We start from the raw sequence: 23,076 nt of genomic DNA on the forward strand, positions 1-23,076 counted from the left end.
ATAGAGCTCTAGCAGGCACTGTATTGTTACACTGTGAAATATTTATATCTTGATGAAGTTGGAAAGAAATGATTGGTACCAACAAGACTTTTTGTTTGTAAATGTATAAAAATATTGTCAAATAGTTCCCTGCAAAAATATTGTTCCTATAATTATAACAAAAATTCTTGCTTAATTCATGCCGAGTATTGATCAAGATACTTAACTTTGTCAAATGCTTTATTAGACATATATAGGCTGTATTCATATGTGATATGACTGTTTGTCTGTCTCCCAGTTTCTGCTGTCATTGTCATATTATGGCACTGTAACGACTACAAGTGAATTCAAGGTAGAATGAAGTGGTTGAGTCCTATTTCATCGTATAGTCCTTTGGCTGATAATGAGTCTGTTCTTCTCGTTTTGACAGATGTTAAACTTCAACATGACAAAGACTGCCCTCAGGATCTGAGAGATCATAATTTTCATGGTGGCAGACAAGACAGTCTAACACCTTTGCTGTTTAGTAATTTAGCATCAACCTGAAATACTTGTTGCGTTGTTATTCATAAAATCCCATGATTGCATTTCCAACACTTGTGTTTCAAGTAATAATCAAAATAGGGAGAAATTTTCTTGTACACTATTCGTTACTAGGATTTGAAGTCGATGCACTGATAAGAATGATGGAAACAGATTCAACACTAGTTTCAAAAACGTGCAGGTCATGAGTCAAAACGCACCCCACAGTATGCCAATCACACGCCCCTTGCTCATAATTGAATTTTATATAAATGTTTAATAATATAGGTATAATAATATATATACTGATCTGTGAAAAGAATCTTAGGGGTCACATACAACCACATCAAACCAATTGAAAACTCCAGTCTGTGATCCTAATGAAACTAAATTTCAGAAGTGAAGCAGAAAAGGGCTGCTGATTTGTCCACATCTGTTTTACACTATTGCAGTTAAAATCTGCTACAGTGAGTATGAGGACACGATGGAAATACCTGTAAAAGTTTGAAATATAATTCCAAAAGAGACCACATCATACACACATACCCATGTAAGATAATTGGAGTTTTCTTGCATTCTCTTTATAACAGGGTTCTTGTATTATGGCTCGTTGTTCATCATTGCATACTAACCAGTCTCTGTTAAAAATAAATAATTCGTCTTTGGTGCAGAATCAGCCAGTGTCTTAAATGATAACAGCTTCTGTGCAGGGTCAAGATGATTTTTGTTAAACCAACTGCACCTGGATACTTAATCAAAACTTGGACACAATTCTTTTTGAGATAAAATGTAACCTGAACACAGACATGTTTACCAGAATAAAATCTTCCAATAATTTCAACATTATGCTGTCCTCCCTTTTGTAAATCTGCAAAAGGTGCAACCACTCAACTATGCATGGCATGTGTTTTGCCTCTGTTTTCTTGTATTAATATGATACCTGCCAATATGAATTGGAGCCAAAAGTTACATCGGAATGCGATCCAAGCACTTCCCACGGTTTCCTACCTGCCAGCAATCTTTGCCACAAACTCCATTATTGTATGTGTCACATATTTATTAATGCATTATATTATCGTTTTATAGGACCAGTGGGAGCTCACACTCCACTTATGTGCTCTGGGCATTAAAAATGTACTGTTGGTGCACCTGGTCCCAATGAACACACACATATCTTAAGTTGAACCCTCTGCCAGAAAAGGTAAGATCATGTTTGCCTCATTGTCGGCATTCAAGGCACAATGCCAGCCTATACAACCTCAAGTTTATATCCATTAAAAAGTGTTCCTAAATAGTAGCTGCCATTGTTTTACCCAAATACTCTATTTCTCCCAATGCCTGAATTCTGGAGTGGTGAGATCATGCGAGTCAACAGAAAAAAAACAAATCATATTATTCATTGCAGAGTTCTGGAAGGAACAGAAGAGAATCTGGGCAGATTTTGTAATTCTATAAAAATGTAACTAACATGATATGATAAATGTGAAACAGGATAAAGTTAAAGGAGTGCTGAACAAAGTTATTTGCCAATGTACGTTTACAGTTGTTTTATCAGATTGTGCAGAAATGCTGTGAAGGTCAAGGGAATTGAAGTGCAATGTTGGAAATTCAACAGAAACAATAAAAGTACAGCTTGATGGAAGCTGAAGAGATGCCTAACTGGGTGCTGAGTTGATCAACCTTAGTTTTTGTTGTGTTCAGGGTGAATTCAGGTGGAGTTTGCTGATTTAGTATAAGCAAACATAAATTATTACCACTGAAAGTGTCTACCAAGTGAATAATTAGGATTGCAGTAGTTTTCTGTGTCCTGAAGCTTGCTTGCTCTTCTATAATATGTGATCTCGGTTGATAAACACCAGAGGTTAAAGATTGGTTAGACAGACTCCATGCTTTAAATTGTCTAATTCTAATTACTACTACATCATAAAATTCCAACACTGACTACTTATTCTCTTTATTTGCATACACCCAGTTCTCACCCAATTAACCCTTAATTCATGTATAACCATCAACAGTTTACCAATTCCATTTCACCTTAGACATGTACTTCAAATTTGGTTAGTGGCCAGGGACAGCAGGGAGTGACTGCTAGTGAGACAGGTAGAGGGATCCTGCAATCAGGAACAGAGGAGCCTCAGCTATTGACCTTGCCCAACAGGTACTAGGTTCTTGCTCCCTTTGTGGGTGAGGAAAAGGGCTGCAGGGAGGATGAGCCAACTGGCACAAGAGGCCATTCAAGAGGGGGGAGCAAAAAGACAAATGGTAGTTGTAGGGGATTCTATAATCAGGGGAATAGATAGTATCCTTTGTAAGCAGGATCGGGAGTCTCGCATGGTGTGTTGCCTGCCCGGTGCCAGGATAAGGGATATGTCTCTGACTGGCTTGAAAGGATATTGGAGCGGGAGGGGGAGAATCCACTTGTTGTGGTCCATGTTGGAACAAACAACATAGACAAGACTAGGAAAGGGGACCTGTTCAGGGATTATCAGGAGTTAGGAATGAAATTAAAGAGCAAGTCCTCAAGGGATATAATCTCCAGATTACTGCCTGAGCCACCTGCAAATTGGCGTAGGGACATGAGAATAAGGGAAATAAACACGTGGCTAAAGGAGTGGTGCAGGAAAGAGTGGTTCCATTTCATGGAGCACTGACATCAGTATTGGAGCAAGAAGGATCTGTACTGCTGGGACGGTTTCCACCTGAGCCGAGTTGGGACCAACGTTCTAGTGAAATGGGTAAATAGGCTGGTCAACAGGACTTTAAACTAGAAAGTGGGGGCAGGAAGGGAAGGGTAAAACCTCCCCCAGTGGGGAACAAAGCAACAGGCTAACATTTGTAAGGGTAGATTCCACTATGTGGAAAAATATGAAAAAAAATGATGGGAAAGGCAAATTCAGGAGAGGTTATTAAAGTCTCCAGCACAGATACAAATAGGACAGAGTGTTTGGAAAGAGTTAGGAATCTAGCTTCAAGCACACTGGATAAATGAGTGAAATGAGAAGAGGGACGGCTAATACAGGACTGAAGGTGTTATATCTGAATGCATGCAGTATAAGAAAGAAGGTAAATGAATTTGTGGCGCAGATCAAAATTGGCAGATACGACATGGTGAGCATTGTGGCTGCAAGGGGATCAGGATTGGGGCTGAATATCCAAGGATATACATCTTATCAAAAAGATAGGCAGGTGGGCAGAGGGGGTGGCGTTGTCTTATTCATAAGAAATGAAATTAAATCAATGATAAGAAACAAAGTAGGGCCAGATGGTGTAGAATCTGTGTGGGCAGAGTTGAGGAACTGCAGAGGTAAAAACGCCATAGTTGGAGTTATGTTCAGGGCTCGAAACAGTAGTCAGGAGCTGGGGCGCATGATACACCGGGAGATAGAAAAGGAGCTGGGCAGAATTAACTGGAAGAGGAGCGTAGCAGGAAAGACAGTGGAACAGCAATGGCAGGAGTTTCTAGGAGTAATTCAGGAGGCACAGCAAAAATCCATTCTTAGGAAAAAGAAGCATGGTACAGGGAGGATGAGGCAACCATGGCTGACTAGGGAAGTCAGGGATAGCATAAAAACAAAAGAGAAAACATCTCATGTGGCAAAGGGCAGTGGGAAACCAAAGGACTGGGAAGCTTACAAAGACCAATAGAGAGCAACAAAAAAAGAAATAAGGAGGGAGAAGATTAAGTATGAGGGTAAGCTAGCTAGTAACATAAAGGAGGACTGTAAGAGTTTCTTTAGATATATAAAAGGCAAAAGAGAGGCAAAAGTGGACACTGGACTGCTGGAAAATGACACTGGAGTGATAGTAGTGGGAAGCAATGAAATGGCTGAGGAACTGAATAATTACTTTGTGTCAGTTTTCACAATGGAAGACACAAGTAATATCCCAAAAATTTGAGAGAGTCAGGGGGCAGAACTGAGTACGGTGGCCATCATCAAGGAGAAGGTGCTAGAAAAACTGAAGGTGGATAAACCACCAGGATCAGATGGACTACACCTCAGAGTTCTTAAGGAGATAGCTGAAGAGATAATGGAGACATTAGTGGTGATCTTTCAGGAATTGCTAGAGTCAGGGAGGGTCCCAGAGAACTGGAACATCGCTAGCGTGACACCTCTATTTAAAAAGGGAGTAAGGCAAAAGAGTGAAAATTACAGGCCGATTAGCCTAACCTCAATCGTGGGTAGGATTTTAGAGTCCATTGAGAAGGATGAGATTTCTGAATACTTGGAAATGTAGTAAAATAGGCCAAAGTCAGCATGGCTTCATCAGGCCTGACATGCCTGACAAATCTGTAAGAATTCTTTGAGAAAGTAATGAGCAGGTTAGACCAAGGAGAACTAATAGATGTTACCTACCTGGACTTCAAGAAGGCCTTTAACAAGGTGCTGCACAGGAGGCTGCTGAGTAAGATAAAGGCCCATGGTGTTAAGAGGCAAGGTGCTAGCATGGATAGAAATTAGCTGTCTGGCAGAAAGCAGAGAGTGGGGATAAAAGCGTCTTTCTCAGGATGGCAGCTGGTGACAAGTGGTGTTCCACAAGGGTCAGTATTGGGATCACAACTTTTCACTTTATATGTTAATGATCTAGATGAAGGAACTGAGGGCATTCTGGCTAAGTTTGCAGATGATACAAAGATATGTAGAGGGACAGGTAGTATTGAAGAGGTGGGGAGGCTGCAGAAGGACTTGGACAGGTTAGGAGAGTGGGCAAAGAACTGGCAGATGGAGTGCAACGTGGGAAAGTGTGAAGTCATGCACTTTGGTAAGAATAGAAGCATGGATTATTTTCTAAATGGAGAGAAAATTCAGAAATCTGAAGTGCAAAGAGACTTGGGAGTTCTAGTCCAGGATTCTCTCAAGATAAACTTGCAGGTTGAGTCAGTAGTTAGAAAAGCAAATGCAACTTTGGCATTTATTTTGAGAAGACTTGAATATAAAAGCAGGGCTGAACTTCTGAGGCTCTATAAGGCTCTGGTCAGGCCACATTTGGAGTACTGTGCACAGTTTTGGGCTCCATATCTCAGGAAGGATGTACTGGCCCTGGAGCGGGTTCAGTGGAGGTTTACGAGAATAGTCCCAGGAATGAAAAGCTTAACATATGAGGAATGTTTGAGAACTCTGGGTCTATACTTGATGGAGTTTGAAGGATGAGGGGGTTTCTAAATGAAACTACCAGAATACTGAATGGCATGGACAGAGTGGATATTGGGAAGATGTTTCCATTGGTAGGAGAGAATAGGACCTGAGGGTACAGCCCTAGAGTAAAGGGAAGACCTTTTTGAATGGAGATAAAGAGAAATTTCTTGAGCCAGAGAGTGGTGAATCTTTGGAATTCACTGCCACAGAAGGCTGTGGAGGCCAGGTCATTGAGTATATTTAAGATGGAGATAGGTAGGTTCTTGATTGTCAAGGGGATCAAGGGTTACGGGAAGAAAGTGGGCGAATGGGTTTGAGAAACTTATCAGCCATGATTGAATGGCAGAGCAGACTCGATGGGCTGAATGGTCTAATTTCTGCTCCAATGTCTAATTGTATTATGGTCTTATCTCTGCCAAACACTAAAGATGATAATAGATTCCCTTTAGTAACTTAATTAATATACATAATAATAGTCATAGAATCATAAAATCCCTACAGTGTGGAAAGAGGCCATTTGGCCCATTGAGTCAGCACCATCCCTCCAAAGAGCATCCCGCCCAGAACCAGCCCGCCCACTCTATTCTTGTAACCATACATTTACCATGGCTAATTCACCTAGCCTGCACATCTCTAGACACTATAGACATTTTAACACGGCCAGTCCACCTAATCTGTTCATCTTTGGTGGAAACCGGACGACATGGTGGAAATCCATGCAGACATGGGGAGAATGCGCAAACAATGAAAACAAATAGAACAAGAAAACAAAATACTGTGCAGAATTACATGTTTCAGTTTGTTTTTAATTACACCCAAGTCTCAAATGTCCATTTCCCAGTCTTTCTAATAGTTTCTTAGAGCTTGCTCATTTCTTCTTAAAGTGATCAGGTAGTTGACTGCTGCTATTTCAATTTTGAGATCATTCCATTCTTCAGCCTGCTTTAAAAATGTAATATTGATCCTCAGTCCTTTCTCATTCACACAGTTTATCGAATTCATGTTATTTCGTAATAACTTATTTTCAATGTAGCACTCGATGGATATTGCTGCTGAATCCCTTTTTAGAAATTCTTTGAACATTTTTGCTAAGAGAAGTGTCATATTTACTGCCTCAACAATAGCAGGGTTTGTGCTGCGAAGGTATTTCTTACCATTACTTTGATCTTTTTAACTCCCCATGCTAAAGGGCAACATTTATTTCTCTCTTCCAAAAGAAAGATTATAAATCTACCTGCAATGGAGGTTTTCATAAGAAGCATCACTAAAAACAATAGGCTTCATGTTTCTGGCATTTCCTAATGATGGAAATCTCAAAATACATTTATCCATTTTTTAAATTTTTCAATGTTTTGTTCACTCGAGTAATATCTTCCACCTGAAGATTTTTTATATTGTACTCAATTCTAGGAAAGTAAAATTGATATCTGGCCTCATTTCCATGTCCAACCAATTAGATTTCACAATTCCTTTATTTCAATGTTTCAGGGCACTGCATCTTTTTAAGATACACTACTTTGACTAACTGCTTTGGAACTCACACTTTCCAAAATTAGATTGCCGATGCAATGTGATCTTCATCCACTGGTTAATTTCCAACCCAATATATTTAAAAGCCCCAGAAGCCCGACTTCCCATTTTGAGTACTGTTTTAAGTCCTTTTATATATATTTTTGTGGGATACAGGTGTCACTGAAAAGGCCAGCTTTTGTTGCCTGTCCCAAATTGACCTTGAACTGAATGGAAAAAAAAAAGAAATTTCTGACAAAACTCAACAGGTCAGGCAGGATCTATGCACAGAAAACAGAGTTAACACTTCAAGTCTTATGAACCTTCTTCAGAGCTTCAAATGATTGACTTGCTTGGCCATTTTAGTGGGTAGTTAAGAGAGTCAACTACATTACTGTGGGTCCAGAGTCAGGCCAGACGAGGTAAAGTAAGGTAAGGTAAGAAAATTGCGTTCCATTAAGGGCATAGGTGAATCAGATGGGTTTTATGACAATTTCATGGTCACCGTTAATAGAAGTAATTTGAGATGCAGAATTTCAATTCCACAAATTGTTGAGGTGTGATATGAACCTTTGATCCCAGAGCATTAGCCTGGGCCACCAAATTGGCATATTTTCAAGGTGAGAGGAGAAAGTCTTAAAAAGGACATGAATGGCAACTTTTTTTTAATGCAGAGGTTAGCTCGTGTGTGGAATGAACTGCCAGAAAAAGTACAGTTACAACATTTAAATGTCATTTCGATAGGTACATGAGTAGGAAGGGTTTGGAAGGATATGGCCAAAAACAGGCAAGTGGGTCTAGTTTAGTTTGGGAACATGGTCAGCGTGGTCTAGTTGGACCATAGGGTCTGGTTCCACACTGTATGACTGTATGAATCTAAATTACCTATCCAGTTACATTACTGCTATGCCACCTCCTCCCTTACGACCGCTATGTTTTTGAATTCACTGCTATCACTGCAAAAATGATTATCAATGCGCATTCTGAAGATGGCTGAAGGTTGCCCCCATGGTGCCAATCATATATAGCAGAGTTCATTGTGCAAGTTTCATTGTATCAAACTTTGGAGGCACAATTTACGCCATATAGGCCTTTATTTAACTTTCAGACAGTTATGTTTGGTGTCTCGTTTGAAGAGGAAAGAGACAGCTCCCAATTCAGCTGCTCTCCCTCCAGAAAAGCAGCTTTAATATCAATTGATTATACATTTCCAAGCATTTGTTTCTAACAAAGGCAAAAAAATGCTCAAAATTGCATTTCCTGCTGTTGTTGAAACCCAATTTTATATCTGGATCTCCTAATTTGTCTTCAGAACCTTGTAGTGATTTTAATAAGGTCAGTCAGCTGGACTAAGTGCCACCATCCTCTCTCTGCGACCTCACACCCACACTATCTCTGCACCCACCTCCCACCAAGGCTTGTGCTCTGCTATTCTCACTACTGCCTACATCAGCTTCCCTCACTCAACCCAACACCCCCAGGTCCTCATTGATCCATGCCTTCTGGACCCCTAATTCTGCTCAAAGATTATGTTGTTAGATCAGGAGTTCAAGGAATTCTACCCAGCAATCAAAGAGGACTGATGTTTGTCCTAGTCCGAATAATGTGTGAGGTTTAAAATTGGAGTTAAGTAGTTGACTTCTAATGCTATCAAATATAGTTGAGGAGCAAATATTAAGACAGAGTATAGCCCAAGAACAAACAGAAATAAGGTACAAGAAGTTCAGATGGACATTGAACAAACTATAATATTTTTCTAATTTCAAACTTTGCAAAATTTCCTTGAGCATTGAAAAACAAGTTAAACTTATTGCTGATCATTTAGAGAAGTGAACACAAATAGAAAAAATTTCAACAGCAGCTTTTTTTTTATTAAGTATGTTTTTGGAATGTACTCTTGGATGAGACGTTGTATCAGTCATTCAGGATAACTAATATTGTGGCAATGGATTAGTTAGAATGGAAAGTATAGATTATGAGTTCCCTGATTGAGGCTGTTAGTTGGGTCCAATCAGGGAGCCCTGGCTGACAGATAAAAACAGGAGCATCAGACATCCTGTTTACTCTGAGAGCTGACTCCAAGGGAGCTAGATCAGTATCAAGGACTCTCTATGAATAAGTAAGGGGTGACTTGGTGATGGGACATTGACCCCTTTGGAGTTATTTCAGTGGCGATGACAGCGGGATTAATGATGTAATAATGCAAAAGCACCAACTAGCTGAAGCCCAACTGGACTTCAAACAGGCACTATAATTGGCTTTAGCATTGGAAAACGCAACAAGTCAAGCATATGAGTTACAGGGTATTCGATTGGAAGTGGACACTCTTGCCAGTCTGAGTGAGTTGGGGATCACTACTTCAGTGAAGACAATTGCATAGCTTCACTCAGGACATATCCTAAACAGAGGGGCTCTAGGTCAGCCCACAGCAAAGCCCCAAACAAAACCAAGCCTTGGCCATATGGTTAAATTTTTCTTCAGCATCTGGGCAGGCCAAGCCGTTGGAGTTGTTGTCAGTATGTGGACTTGAGACGACAAAACAGGCCCAATAGACCTTGTTGCCTGCCACTTTAACACACCACCCTGTTACCTGGCCAACATCTCTGTCTCTGGCTTGTTGCACTGTTCCAGCAAAGCTCAACGCAAGCTGGAAGAACAACACCTCATTTTCCACTTGGGGACCCTGCAGCCCTCCGGACTCAATAATTTTGGGCCTAAACTCTCCCATTACCTAGCCCCCTACCCCACACACCAGCCTTGTTATCACATAGCCTGCCATTACACACTATCTATTATTAGTCACTAACAGTCCCCATTAACAACCATTCACCCTCCCAGCCAGATCGTTATCAACTCCTTTATCTATCCAACTGCTCTTCTCTTTCTTCAAGCTCTAACCTATTGTTTATGCCCTACCCCAACCCCTCCCTATTTTTGGCATATAAGGCAATGTTTTCTCAGCTACCATCAGTTCTGAGGAAGGGTCACTGGACCTGAAACGTTAACTCTGATTTTTTCTTCACAGATGCTTCCAGACCTGCTGAGCTTTTCCAGCAACTTCTGTTTTTGTTCCCACTAGACCTAAATTGAGTAAACTAACTCATAGGCCAGTTTCCAGGAAAGTGCACACCCTGGAAAGTCCACCAACTTCTGGTTTGAACAATTAAATTGCTTAGCAACATCCAAATCAGAACCAATCAAAATAAACATCTGGTTAAATGGTCACCTGGTACTAATGGAGGTTGACACTGGCTTGGCCGTTTTTCAGTATCGCCGAACCAGTCTTTAACAAAATTCGCTCTGGACTTCAATCCTTAAGTTTGCATGACACCTCGGCTAGACTGAGAACTGATACTGGAGTACCTTTACAGATTAAGGGTACAATTTTGGTTCCGGTCTTGTAAGAGAAGCAGCTGCTTCAGTTGCCACTGACTGTAGTAAAAGGCTCTGGCCCAAGCCTGATGGGGCGAAATTAGTTGAGAGAGATTTACCTAGATTGGTTCAACTTTTTTCGATTAGAAAATGGCTGCCTGTGTGAAGTCCTAATTAAAACACAAAATTTTTCAGGAAGGTCTAGGGACTATCAAAGGAGCCAAGGCCACCTTGCAAGTTGACCAGGAAGCAATTCCACAATTTTGCAAAGCCCATCCAGTGCCATTTGCCTTATGGACAAAAGTCAAGGCAGAAATCAGAAGGCTGGAAAGCGAAGGAATTGTCACATAATCCACTTTTTGGAATGGGCTGCACTGATCGTACCGATTGTGCAACCGGACTGGTCGCCTTTCATCCCTTTTGTGGGGATTTTAAACAAATGGTAAACTGCTTTTCACAGATGGATAAATACCCAATCCCTTGCATAGAAGATTGATATGCAAAGCTGTCAGGGGGGCTGTCCTTTACGAAGTTGGATGTGAACCACACCTTCTTGCAATTGTGGTTAGATGAGGATTCCCAGAAGTATGCTACAATTAATACCCAGAAGGTTTTGTATCAATATATGAGACTGCCGTTTGGGAGTATCATCAGCCTGTGCAATTTTTCAGTGGATGATTGAAAACACTTTACAAGGTCTATCTCAGGTTGCCATTTATCTAGACCATAAAATCATGGAATCCCTCCATTGAGTCCACAGCAACCCTCTGAAATGCATCCCACCCATATCGACCCCGTCCCTGTAACCCTACATTTCTGTTGGCTAACCCACCTAGCTTGCACATCCCTGCACACAATGGGACAATTTGTAAGCATGGCCAATCCACCTAAACTGCACATCTTTGGACTGTGGGAGGAAACCACAGCACCCAGCGCAAAGCCACACAGACAATCATCCGAGGGTGGAATCGACTCCAGGTCCCTGGCGCTGTAAGGCAGCAGTGCTAACCACTGAGCCTCTGTGCTGACGGGCTAATAATAGAGAAGTCCAATAGGGAGCACTTAGAGAACTTACACACAGTCCTTAGATGTTTCTCCCAGGTGGGCATATGTCTTAGAAGGGAAATTGTGTGTCCCAAGCACCTCAAGTGACCTACTTGGGCCACAGAGTCGATAACATCAGCTTACACCCATTGGAAGATAAAGTGAGGGTGATCAGTGGTGCCCCAGCTTCCATGTCTGCACCAGAGCTTAAATCTTTCCTTGAGCTGGTGAATTATTATGGAAAATTTATACCTAACCTGGCCTCCATCCTGACACCTTTGCATCAACTCTTTTAAGAAAAGGGTCAGCCTCCATATCCACATGAATGGTGTGGCAGAAGAGTTTTTTGCATCAGCCTCCACAATCATCCAATGGTGTGGCAGAAAGCAATCAAAACTTTGAAGATAGGTCTACAGAAACAGCCTACAGCTTCATTATTGAATTGAATTAAATTGAATGGAATAATTTATTGTCACCTGTATTCGGTGTAAAAGTAGTAAAAGTGTATACCTTCACCATGCATGCACGGTGCCATTCACATTAACTTAGAATAAGATAAGAAAAAAAAAGATAACTTAAGAGAGTCCAACTTTCCTTTCCACTGCTGCAGTCTCTGCTCGATCTGTTGTTGCTGAAGGACACTAGGTACAAACTGTCCCAGTTCCCATTTTTTCATAGAACTAACCCACATGCAACTATAGGGATAGCTCCAGCCGAGTTGCTAATGGGGAGGCAGACTCTGCACCAGGTTAAATCTGATCTTCCTGGGCCTGGGGAGGGGTGGGAGGGTGAAATGGCATCAGGAATACCAATGCCAATGCCAGACACATGACTGTACTGAGAGAGAGAGACAGTTTACTGAAGGGGATGAAGTTTGGTGTAGGAACCACAGGAAAGGCCCTGCACGGGTAAGAGGCATGGTCGACACAAGTCAGGTCCGCTGATGTTTAAAGTTTAGGTAGGAGTGATGATCCTGAACAAGCACGGAACCATATGAAAGCAGCAAACTCGCAAACTGTGTGGGAACAAAACATGCCCAACTCCTTGACAGCCTTTCCAACTTTTCTGGAACCTGTGGGTTCTCCCTGTCCATTGGAGATACCTTGGAGTCTGAGATGGACACAGCGGATGTTGTTGCCTCACCTTTGCCGACTGAAGAGGAGAATAAATTTCTTCCGAGATGCTTTAGGTGCAAGAGCCGAGCTACTGTGTGTTACATGTTGCCTGTATCTGAGGCAGAGCTGGAAGTACCTGACCTGGTGCTAAAACGCCCCAGGAGGAGCAACAAGAAAAGAACCATCCTATGTACATGGACTGAGAGGGGGAGGGATGTGATTGTAACAAAGTCAGCCAGGTGGACCTCATAGAATATGAGTTCCTGATTGGAGTTGTTATTCTGGTCTGAAAGATAAAAAACAGGAGTGTCAAATATCCTGTTCACTCTGAGAGCTGGCTCTGAGGGAGCTGGATCAGTGTCAAAGATTTTCCACATGTAAATAAAGGGTCACTTGATAATTGGGGTTATTTCAAACATCATGTCACTAGCTTTGCTTCATCCTAGCAGGTCCAATCGAAGACACCTTTTCCATACATATCCATCAATGTCACTGGACTGACTGTTCTTTATCTGGCTCTACTATGTACAATGCAAGTTCTCTTGAACTTTGTAATTCCTGCTGTTTGGTAGCTGTTATTAGCTTGCTTTCTAAATTATTTGTAGTCACTAAGTTTTCCTGGTCACATGAGCTTCTCCTGCTGGTGATGTTTCTGTTCTGTACTATTGTTATGACACAGAGACAGATATCTGAACCAAATCAGCCTTTCTATCTTTTTATTCGCAACGCAGTAAATTTAAAACCTTCAAAGAAACTCAAAATTGACTCCAATGATTCCTAACCAGAGCCTTGACTAACCAATCCCAGACTGTGAATAATTGATTCCAAACACCAGTTTATATCTTAAGCAAATGTCTTAGCAATTTATTAACAATATAGTAGTTTTGGCAGGGTGAAATTAAACAAAAAAATTAGACTGTACTATAAACCCACAAACCTTTGTTCTCAGCTGCATTCACACAAAACATACAGAGAAACAAACACACTTAAGGGATAGATAAAAGAAAATAATCACACTAACCAGATTACTTAAGTGGTTTTCATGATGCATTGTTCCACAGGCATAGATGATAGTTTCCTGGTTGATTTTTTGAAGATATTGACGAGGGTCAACTTTACAGTTCAGTCAGATAAAGGCAGTGATAATACTAACTTAGTTTTCTACTCTGTGAGTTTCCAAGAGCTGTTCATGGAGAGTTAGGCAGGGAGCTTTTCGATCCTCATGCTGTAGCATCAACAGCCAGATTCCATTTTTCAGAAAACACAGTTCACAAATCAGGCTCAATTCTGGTCCTTCCCTCACAGACTGACTGTCTTCTTCATGAGGTCCCAGTTACCATTCAACATCTGCTATTTGCTCCAGCATAATTTTTTTCCCACATTTGCTTGAAAAGGTACTGACCTTGTTAAGAGCCAACGTCTACTATTTGTTCAAACATAATGATCTTCCCTATGGCAAAGTATCTCCAGAACTTTTTGATCAGGAACCAACATGTGATTAACTTCCAAACCTGGCGTAACAAATAAACAAAGGCTTGTTTAGTCTGTTTTCCTTTTAACACAAGCTATTACCCACAGTCCAAAAGTCATTTTTACTTCCCAGTTCCCAGCTCCAAAGCAAAATTGATAAAAGAATAAAAATAATGAAAAATCAATGATAGTTCCAACACTATAATCCCTAGACCTTGTTAAACTAGGCGTCAATTTTGTCTTCTGATAACACAGTGTGGAGCTAGAGGAACATAGCAGGCCAGGCAGTATCAGAGGAGCAGGAAAGCTGACGTTTTGGGTCGGGACCCTTCTTCAGAGGCATTCTCTTGCCTTCTATTTTTGTACTTTATGTTCCCAAACTATGGGCCTAACTTTTTCCCCTTACCCTGTACATTCAACTAGTGCCATTTGGGGTCAGGCATCCCTGTCAGATCTTACTGGATGAGAACATTAGTTTAACAATCAGCTTGTTTCTACATAATAAGCTCCAACCCTATCTTTCTGTAAATAATGTGCCGCCTTTCCTTCCTGCTCAGTCATTTGCAGGTCATAAAAATTGTCTGGTCATTCCTGCCTGACTATCAACGCCAACTATGTTTTTGTGTGGGCAGCATGTAATTCAGGTGTTGGAGACAGTAAGGACTGCAGGTGCTGGAAATTAGAGTCTAGAGTCTAGAGTCTAGCTAGAGCTAGAGTCAATAAACGTGGAGCTGGAAAAGCACAGCTGGTCAGACAGCATCCGAGGAGAAGGAAAGTCAATGTTTCAGGCAGAAACCCTTCGTCAGGTCTGGGGAGGGGGAGGGGAGCTCAGAAATGAATAGGGGGAGGGGTGGGGGCAGAGGGGAGGGTAGATGAGATGGAGCTAGGTGATGCAGGTGGGGTTTATTGTGGTTGGTCAGTGGGAAGGGTGGAGTGGAATGGTGAGTAGGAAAATGGACAGGTTGGGGAGGAGAGATTTTGAATTCAGGCCATTGGGCTATAAACTCCTAAGGTGAAATATGAGGTGGTGTTCCACCAGTTTACATTTGGCCTCACTCTGACAGTGGAGGAGGCCAAGGATGGACATGTCACGAGGGGAATGGGAGGGGGAGGGGGAGCTAAAGTGGATGGCAATCAGAAGGTCGGGTTGGTAGGTATGTGCAGAGCGCAGGTGCTCCACAAACTGGTCCCCGAGTCTGCGCTTTGTCTCCCCAATATAGAGTAGACCATATCAGGAACAATGGATACAGCCGATGAGGTTAGATGAAGTGCAGGTGAATCTCTGCTGGATTCCAAAAAAAACTGATGGATGTGTTCCAGGAATAAGTTAAAACAAAAAACAGCTGGTTTGTTCCATCTCCCGCAGGCCAATAAATTTCTGCCTATTAGCTCTGCTTCTCTCACCATGGTTGCAGCCTGACCTATTTGAGCTTGCCCATTACTTTCTGCTTTTATTTTGACTCTGGCTAAGAGGTTTTCTGCTCTGCCACCTGCTAGATTTCTACTGGTGCCATCTTCTCCTTTAGCACGATCTTGTGAAATTTCTCATGCAGGTGACAAATTGTCATGTGCATGCGAACACAACAGTTCATTTGTTTTTGGCTTGCATCCCAGCTTTTATTGGCATAATTAGTGCAGTGTGCATATGATGTGACTGCTAGGTAATTTAGCACAAATCAACCCCTTTAAATGTTTCTTAACAAGACCTTAACCAGGGAAAATAAAAAATGAACACCAATGTGTTTTCGCATACACAGCAATCATGCACATGAGGAATACATAAGAATGGTAAAGCAGGATGTAAAAGCAAACAAATTGTCGTTTTTTTTTATTGCAAAAACATACTTGATTCACACAGACTGTTCTCAATCCATTCCCTACAGTCTTTGCAGAAATAAAAAAATGAAACACAAAAGACGTATTGGAATTTGACATCCTGCAGAGCTACTGTGCAGTTGCAAAAAGCAGGCATTTTTAACTCACGCAGAAAAAATATTTACATATATTTTGAGGCAACGGGGTCTCTGAGAACTGAACTTATACTTTGGCAGTAAGACCTCAAACAGTGGTCTTTCCCCTGCACCCAGGCAGCAGCTGCCTTAAGCTTCAGTGTGTCCCTCAGCACGTAGTCCTGGACCTTGGAATGTGCCAGTCAAGGTCAACTCTGCACTGGTAGACCAACAATTTTTGGACAGACCAAGGAGCAACATTGACTCTGTTGATGGTCTTGCAAGTGCAGTCAATGTTTGTCTCAGTGTGTGTCTTGGGGAACAGACCATAGAGCACAGAGTCCTGTGTCATGGAGATGTTTGGGCCGAACATTGACATGAACCATTGCATCTCTCTCCAGACTTCCTTTGCAAAGGTGCATTTCGGCAGGAGATGTGTGACAGTCTCTACCCTCTCCCTGCAGCTGCTTCGAGGGTCGTGTGTGGTGGTGGAGAGAGTCCAGGCATTCATGAAGGATCTCACAGGTAGTGCCCTTCTCACAACTTGCCAAGTGATGACTTGGTACTTGTTGGAAAGTCCTGGCAATGAGGCATTCTGCTGAATGATTTTGACAGTCTACTCAGGGAACCACCCGACAGGATCTACCTTACCCTTTTCCTGTAGGTTCTTGAGAATGTTACATGCTGACCACTGTCTGATGGGCTTGTGGTCAAAAGTGCTTTTCTTTGTAAGTTTTTCTGTGAGGGACAGGTGATACCGAAGGTAGGTTACTTGGAGTGTTATGTGTTGCTGAGGCTAGTCCCATTCCTTCACAACACCAGGAATAGGTAGAACCTCAATATGTGGTGACACTTGGCGTTTGCTTACTGAGGGTATATGCACGGCTTGATGCAGCCACACACAAAGATGGTCATCAGGATGAGGCAGCGTTGGGTATGTTTGTTCCCCTCCTCTTTATCCAGAGCTTTGTACATGGTATCCCTGTGACCATGGTCCACCTTAGACTTCCAGATGAGGTGGAAGATGGCTCGGGTAACAGCAGTGCACAAGGCCAGACCTACACCAGGTGCAGTGACACTGAGAGTACCTCATACCTGATGACCAGGTTTTTCCCCCACAATGGAGAGAGTGTGGAACTCCCATCTGCCCAGTTTCCACCTCAGCTTGGCGATACGCTCCTGTCAGGTTTTGGTGCACATCTTGGTCCCTCGAACTACATTCCCAGCACCTTTAGGTAATCTGATCTGACGGGGAAGGGGATAAAGGATCGGTCAGCCCATTTCCAAAAGAACATTGCCTTTCTCTTGCCTTGATTTACCTTGGCTCCCAAGGTGAGTTCAAACTGGTCACAAATGCTCATGGGTCTACACAGTGACAGCAGATCCAAACAGAAAATGGTGATGTCATCCATGTACAGGGAAGCTTTGTACTGCAGGCCTCTGTTGCCTGTAATAGTTGCCCCTCTCAGGCACACATCCTTCCTGATCAACTCAGCAAGAGTTTCTATATAACACATAAACAAGGCAGGAGAGAGTGGACATCCCTGCCTGACTCCAGATCTGTTCGGGAAGCTTTCTGATTCCCACCCATTGGTTGAGACTGCACTAACAATGTTGGTGTAGAGCAGTCCAATTGCGAATTCCCTTCCCAGAGCCCATTTTGGAGAGCAGGTCCTACATATAGGTGTGCGATATCCCGTCAAAGGCCTTCTCCTAGTCCAGGCTGATAAGGCAGATATCCATCCCCTGTCCTATACGTAGGCGATCGTATCCCCAAGGAGTGCAAGGCTGTCAGAGATCATCCTTCCTGGTACAGCACAGGTTTGGTTGGAGTGAATCGCTGATCCTACAGCACTCCTGACCCTTTTGACAATTAGTTTAGACTCTTATAATTCACATTCAGCAGTGAAATTGGTTGCCAATTTATAATTTCCTCCTTCTCCTTGTTCCACTTGTAATTGAGGGTGATGATAAATCTCCTTATGGATTCATATATGCTACCAGCCAGAAGCATACTGTCATACTCTTCCAGCAAGTCCTTGTCTATCGAGTCCCACGATGTTGAATACAATTCGGCCGGTAAACAATGGCTTCTGGAAGTTTTATTCTTTTCAAAAGACTCGAGGGCCTTGGTTAGCTCATCCAGAGATAACGGCTGGTCCAGCCTCTCCTGCGTGCTGTCACCTAAGACATCTGTGACAGAGGACCAGGAATAGTGGACAGTGAAGAAGATTATCTAAAATTACAAACAGATCTTGATCAATTGGGCTGAGGTGTAGCTGATAGAGTTTAATTTGGATAAATGCGAGGTACTGCATTTCGATAAAGTGATCAGGGATAGGACTTACACAGTTGATGGTAGTGCCAGGTGTAGTGTTGTTGAACAGACAGACCTAGGGGTTCAAGTACATAGTTCATGGAAAGTTGTGTCACAGGTAGACAGGGGTGATTAAGAACCCTTTCAGAAGCTTAGATAACAAGGTGTAGAGCTGGATGAACACAGCAGGCCAAGCAGCATCAGAAGAGCAGGAAAGCTGATGTTTCGGGTCTGGACCCTTCTTCAGAAATGGGGGAGGGAAAGGGGATTCTGAAATAAATAGAGAGAGGGGGGAGGCGGATGGAAGATGGATAAAGGAGCAGATAGGTGGAGAGGAGATGGACAGGTCAAGGAGGCGGGGATGGAGCCAGTAAAAGTGATTGTAGGTAGGGAGTTAGGATGGGAGTTGGTCAGTCAAGAGAAGACGGACAGGTCAAGGAGGCGGAGATGAGGCTGGTAGGTAGGAGGTAGGGGTGGGGCTTGAGGTGGGAGGAGCGGATAGGTGGGAGAAAAGACGGACAGGTCAGGGAGCCGGGGAAGAGCTGGGCTGGTTTTGGGATGAGGTTGAAGGCGGGAAGATTTTGAAGCTTGTGAACTCGACATTGATACCATTGGGATGCAGGGTTCCCAAGAGAAATATGAGTTGCTGTTCCTGCAACCTTCGGGGGGCATCGTTGTGGCACTGCAGGAGGCCCAGGATGGACATGTCATCTAAGGAGTGGGAGGGAGTTGAAATGGTTCGCGACCGGGAGGTGCAGTCGTTTGTCCGCTCCTCCCACCTCAACCCCCATCCCCACCTCCTTGACCTGTGTGTCTCCTCTCCACCTATCTGCTCCTTGTTATCTCAGATTGTCTAGCATTGGCATTTCCTACTATCTCTGAATCCCTTTTAGAATATTGTGTCCTTTGGTCAGAGTATAGAGTGTAGGAGTTGGGGCGTCATGTTGAGGTTGTACAGGACATTGGTAAGACCACTTCTGGAATGTTCAGAAAAGATTTACCAGATTGCTGCTGGGATTAGCAGCTGGGGGGTGGTTGATTTATAAGGAGAGGCTGAATAGGCTGGGACATTTTTCCATTGGAGTATAGGAGGATTAGGGGTGACCTTATAGAGGCTTATAAAATCATGAGGGGCATAGATAAGGTGAATAGCAAAGGCCTTTTTCCTGGGGTTGGGGGAGTTTGAAGCTAGTGGGCATATTTTTAAGGTGAGAGGAGAAAGATTTAAAAGGGATCTGAGCAGTAACTTTTTCATACAGAGGGTGGTTTGTATGTGGACTAAACTGCCAACATTTAAAAGACATTTGGACAGATACATGAATAGGAAAGGTTTAGGGGGATATGGGGCAAATGCAGGCAGGTGGGACTAGTTTAGTTTTGGGAAACTTTGTCGGCATGGAAGAGTTGGACCAAAGTTTAAACACACGTACCAAGTTCAAGAACAGATTCTTCCCCACTATTATTCGACTTCTGGATGGACCTCTCAAATTATAAATCTAATGTTAATCTTGCTTTTTGTGCACCTTCTTTGCAGCCTACACGCAAAACAAGACTTCTCAATGTACCTAGGTACATGTGATAATAATGAATCAAATAAAACAATCCAATCAAAGGGTCTGTTACTGTGCTTGTGTGACTCTATGACTGGCATGCTGCATTGTCTGTGGGCTTTGTATCATACAGTCTGGAATTAAAGGATTTGCTGATCTAACACAGGCACAATGACAAATAGTTAATCATTCACATAATGTGTGCACGTTCACTAAAGGCAGAAAAGAATTACTTCCTTTACCCTGATTAAAATTAGGCTGACTAGATGGTATAATAAAGCGCCTGGCAAGTAAGAGCTAAGTTCTCAATGGTATAACAATCTAAACAGCAGTGGGGGAGTTCTGGAATGAGATAGGATGATAAACATGACTAATTCTGAGCCTTGGGCTACTGTTTCTATGATAATACAGATGTGTGGAGTTTGTCCCCATTGGTCAGAATTTTACTGGGTTGCATAGAATTTCAACATCATGCTCTCACTAGCAAATTTTATGGCTGGTAGGAATGATGACAGACTTCTTACTACGACATGGTGGGTCATCAGTTGAGGTACCTTTGAAGACAAATAGCTGGATTTCTCAGACTGTAATTTTGTGCAGCATTCCTTATTTTGTGAATGGCTTATGGGACTCACTGGCCTTCCAGGGGTCCCAGCCAGTTAAAGGGGATGGCAAGGAGGTGAGGTTTCAGTGTTATCTCCACTATAGCTAGCCACAAAGCAAGTACATTGGGAAGAAGAGAGTGGGGAGTAAAGGCTGTTGCTAGATCCCAGCAGGAGGCCTCTGAAGGCATCATCGGCAACAGACCTGTTGAGTGTGTAAAAGGTTCCATCACTAATGGGTGGGTGGTTGGTAAAGCAACACGGTGGGCAGCATTCTGTAGATGGACAGTGACACTTATTCCCAAGGGGAAGATCCTGGTGGATTGGAAATTGCAAGTAAAGGAGAGAGACCATCCATTTTACCTGAGGAGGAACAGGAGAAGTGCAAGGCACCAGACCTGCTTAGGAAGGTGAGGCAATCTTTTTCAGTCATCCTCTTGAAAGACGTCTCTCACTTCAGGCTTACTATCTGGAGAAGAATGTGCAAAGAGTCAGTGTTACACCATGAAGCTTCCTGGGATTTCCCCTGTACCATGTTGGTACCAGCCTCCCAGCATGCTGTTTGGGTCTTATGTCCTAGTGGAGGGTATGGGTGTCATTGTTTGCAGTCTGGTGGTGTAGGAGTTTTCAGTTTTGTGAAGAGATCTCTTCAATAGTATTGCTGAAGCAATCTTTCACAGCAAGGCAACAGTTTATACAGAAACAAAAACAGAAATTGCTGGAGACACTCAGCAGGTCTGGCAGCATCTGTGGAGAGAAAGCAGAGTTTGCACATGCCTCTGAGTCACCTTCTGTTGACAGACATCTCATTGCTTACTCCTGTTTGCTGATTCAATGAGTCCTGTGCCTCCATATAAAACTATTCTGCAACATGCCACTATGTGTAAGCCAGGACATGTCACTCCTTCAACAAAACCAGCGAAGCTGAAAGTTTCATACGTAGTACTTTATAAAAATATATCTAAGCAGCAATTCGGCAATAAACCTGAAAGTTGCTGGTTTATCACCTTCAAGCAAGTTTGAGTTGTAGTAATCAGTAACTAAGACCAGAACTGTGTGCTAAATTAGGAATTTCAATCAGGACAATTGTGTGTTTGGCTCCCTCCCCCTCAACCAGAACTCCTTGACCTTCAATTTCCCCATCCCCTGCAGACAGAATTCCCTGAACCCCAATCACCTTATTGCTGATTCCCAGACTTTTGAGCACTCAATACTCACAAGAACTCTCAAATCTTAGTTTAATGCACTTTAATTCCAATTAAAAAAACACATGGGAACACATAAAAGACAATTTCTAAAAAGTCACATCTCTGACTTACTTCATATTCATGTTGCCAGTATGACAGCATTTGGTGGGTGCACTGCAGTTCAAAGACATCAACTGGCAATACTAACGAGCTGCTAAGAATCTTGATCTGGTCAAGAAGGATGACAGTCACAAGGTTCAAAACAGCACGTATCCATGGCAAGCCACCGGTCGTGAGCTAGAATTTGGTTAAGAAGTAATATTAGCAGCATTTCACACAAAGCTGCAATTGTTCATTCAGGTCCGGACTGTGAGAGAACATTTGCCTCCAATAGCTGTGCTCCCAGCTTGGATCCTAAATTATCAGCATGTTTTGCTTCCAGCACTTTTCTACTTGCCATTAAATGTTGAACAAAGGCAGAAGAAAGCCCAAAGTTTATTTGCTGTTTAAACCATAGACTTAGCGCAAAGCTCCACATATGGAAAAGCAAATCTTGTCAGCTGTTGTTCTTGTGTCTTCATATCCCTGTACTGTTGCTAGGGGAACCTCTTGATACATTCACAGACCAGCTCCTTCACTTGGTACTTGTTTATTGTTTTCATAGCTCTTGGGAAACTTTGAATGAAGAGCTTGATTTCTAACAGGGCAATTGCCACAGAATTTTTAAATCGTTAATAGTCTTCAAACTTTCTTTGCCCCACTTCTTAAAGAAAATTCAGTACTTGAAAATCAGTGAACAAACTGTAGAGAATTGTATTTCAAGTTGTACATTTTCAGAAAATCTGAAAATTATCTTTGCCCATATTGTAAAGAATCAGGAATAAGGTTGCAGGAACCTATTACACTGGCCTGAGATTTGTTGAACTCTTCCCACAAAGACAGCAACAAGTCCTGTTCCTACAAAGCATCACTATTGTAACAAGGCAAGAAGACGGTCTTTCCTGTCTCTCACCTCAATTTCCTATGGGCTTGTCTTGGTCAGCAATTTGATTGGTCTTGTGCCAAAGACCCTGTCAAATCAGAGGATCTGCTGGGAACCAGGCAACAAAGAGAAGCAGGCCGCACCCATACCCTCTGGAGGCCTGTTCATACTTCTTTTCTCCAATAGCAATGTGGAGAAGAACCCAAGACCAGTTGCAAAGTCCTGCAACCACAATTCTCTGAGTGGATTTTCTCAGCATTTGCTTTTGGTGCATATTAGATAGTCATGCACATTTCACAATGGGTTAGCTACTTTGCTGCATGAGGATTTGAAGAAGTTACTC

This window comes from Rhincodon typus, chromosome 2 (assembly GCF_021869965.1).
Source record: "Rhincodon typus isolate 14 chromosome 2, sRhiTyp1.1, whole genome shotgun sequence".
In the NCBI taxonomy this organism is placed as follows: domain Eukaryota; kingdom Metazoa; phylum Chordata; class Chondrichthyes; order Orectolobiformes; family Rhincodontidae; genus Rhincodon; species Rhincodon typus.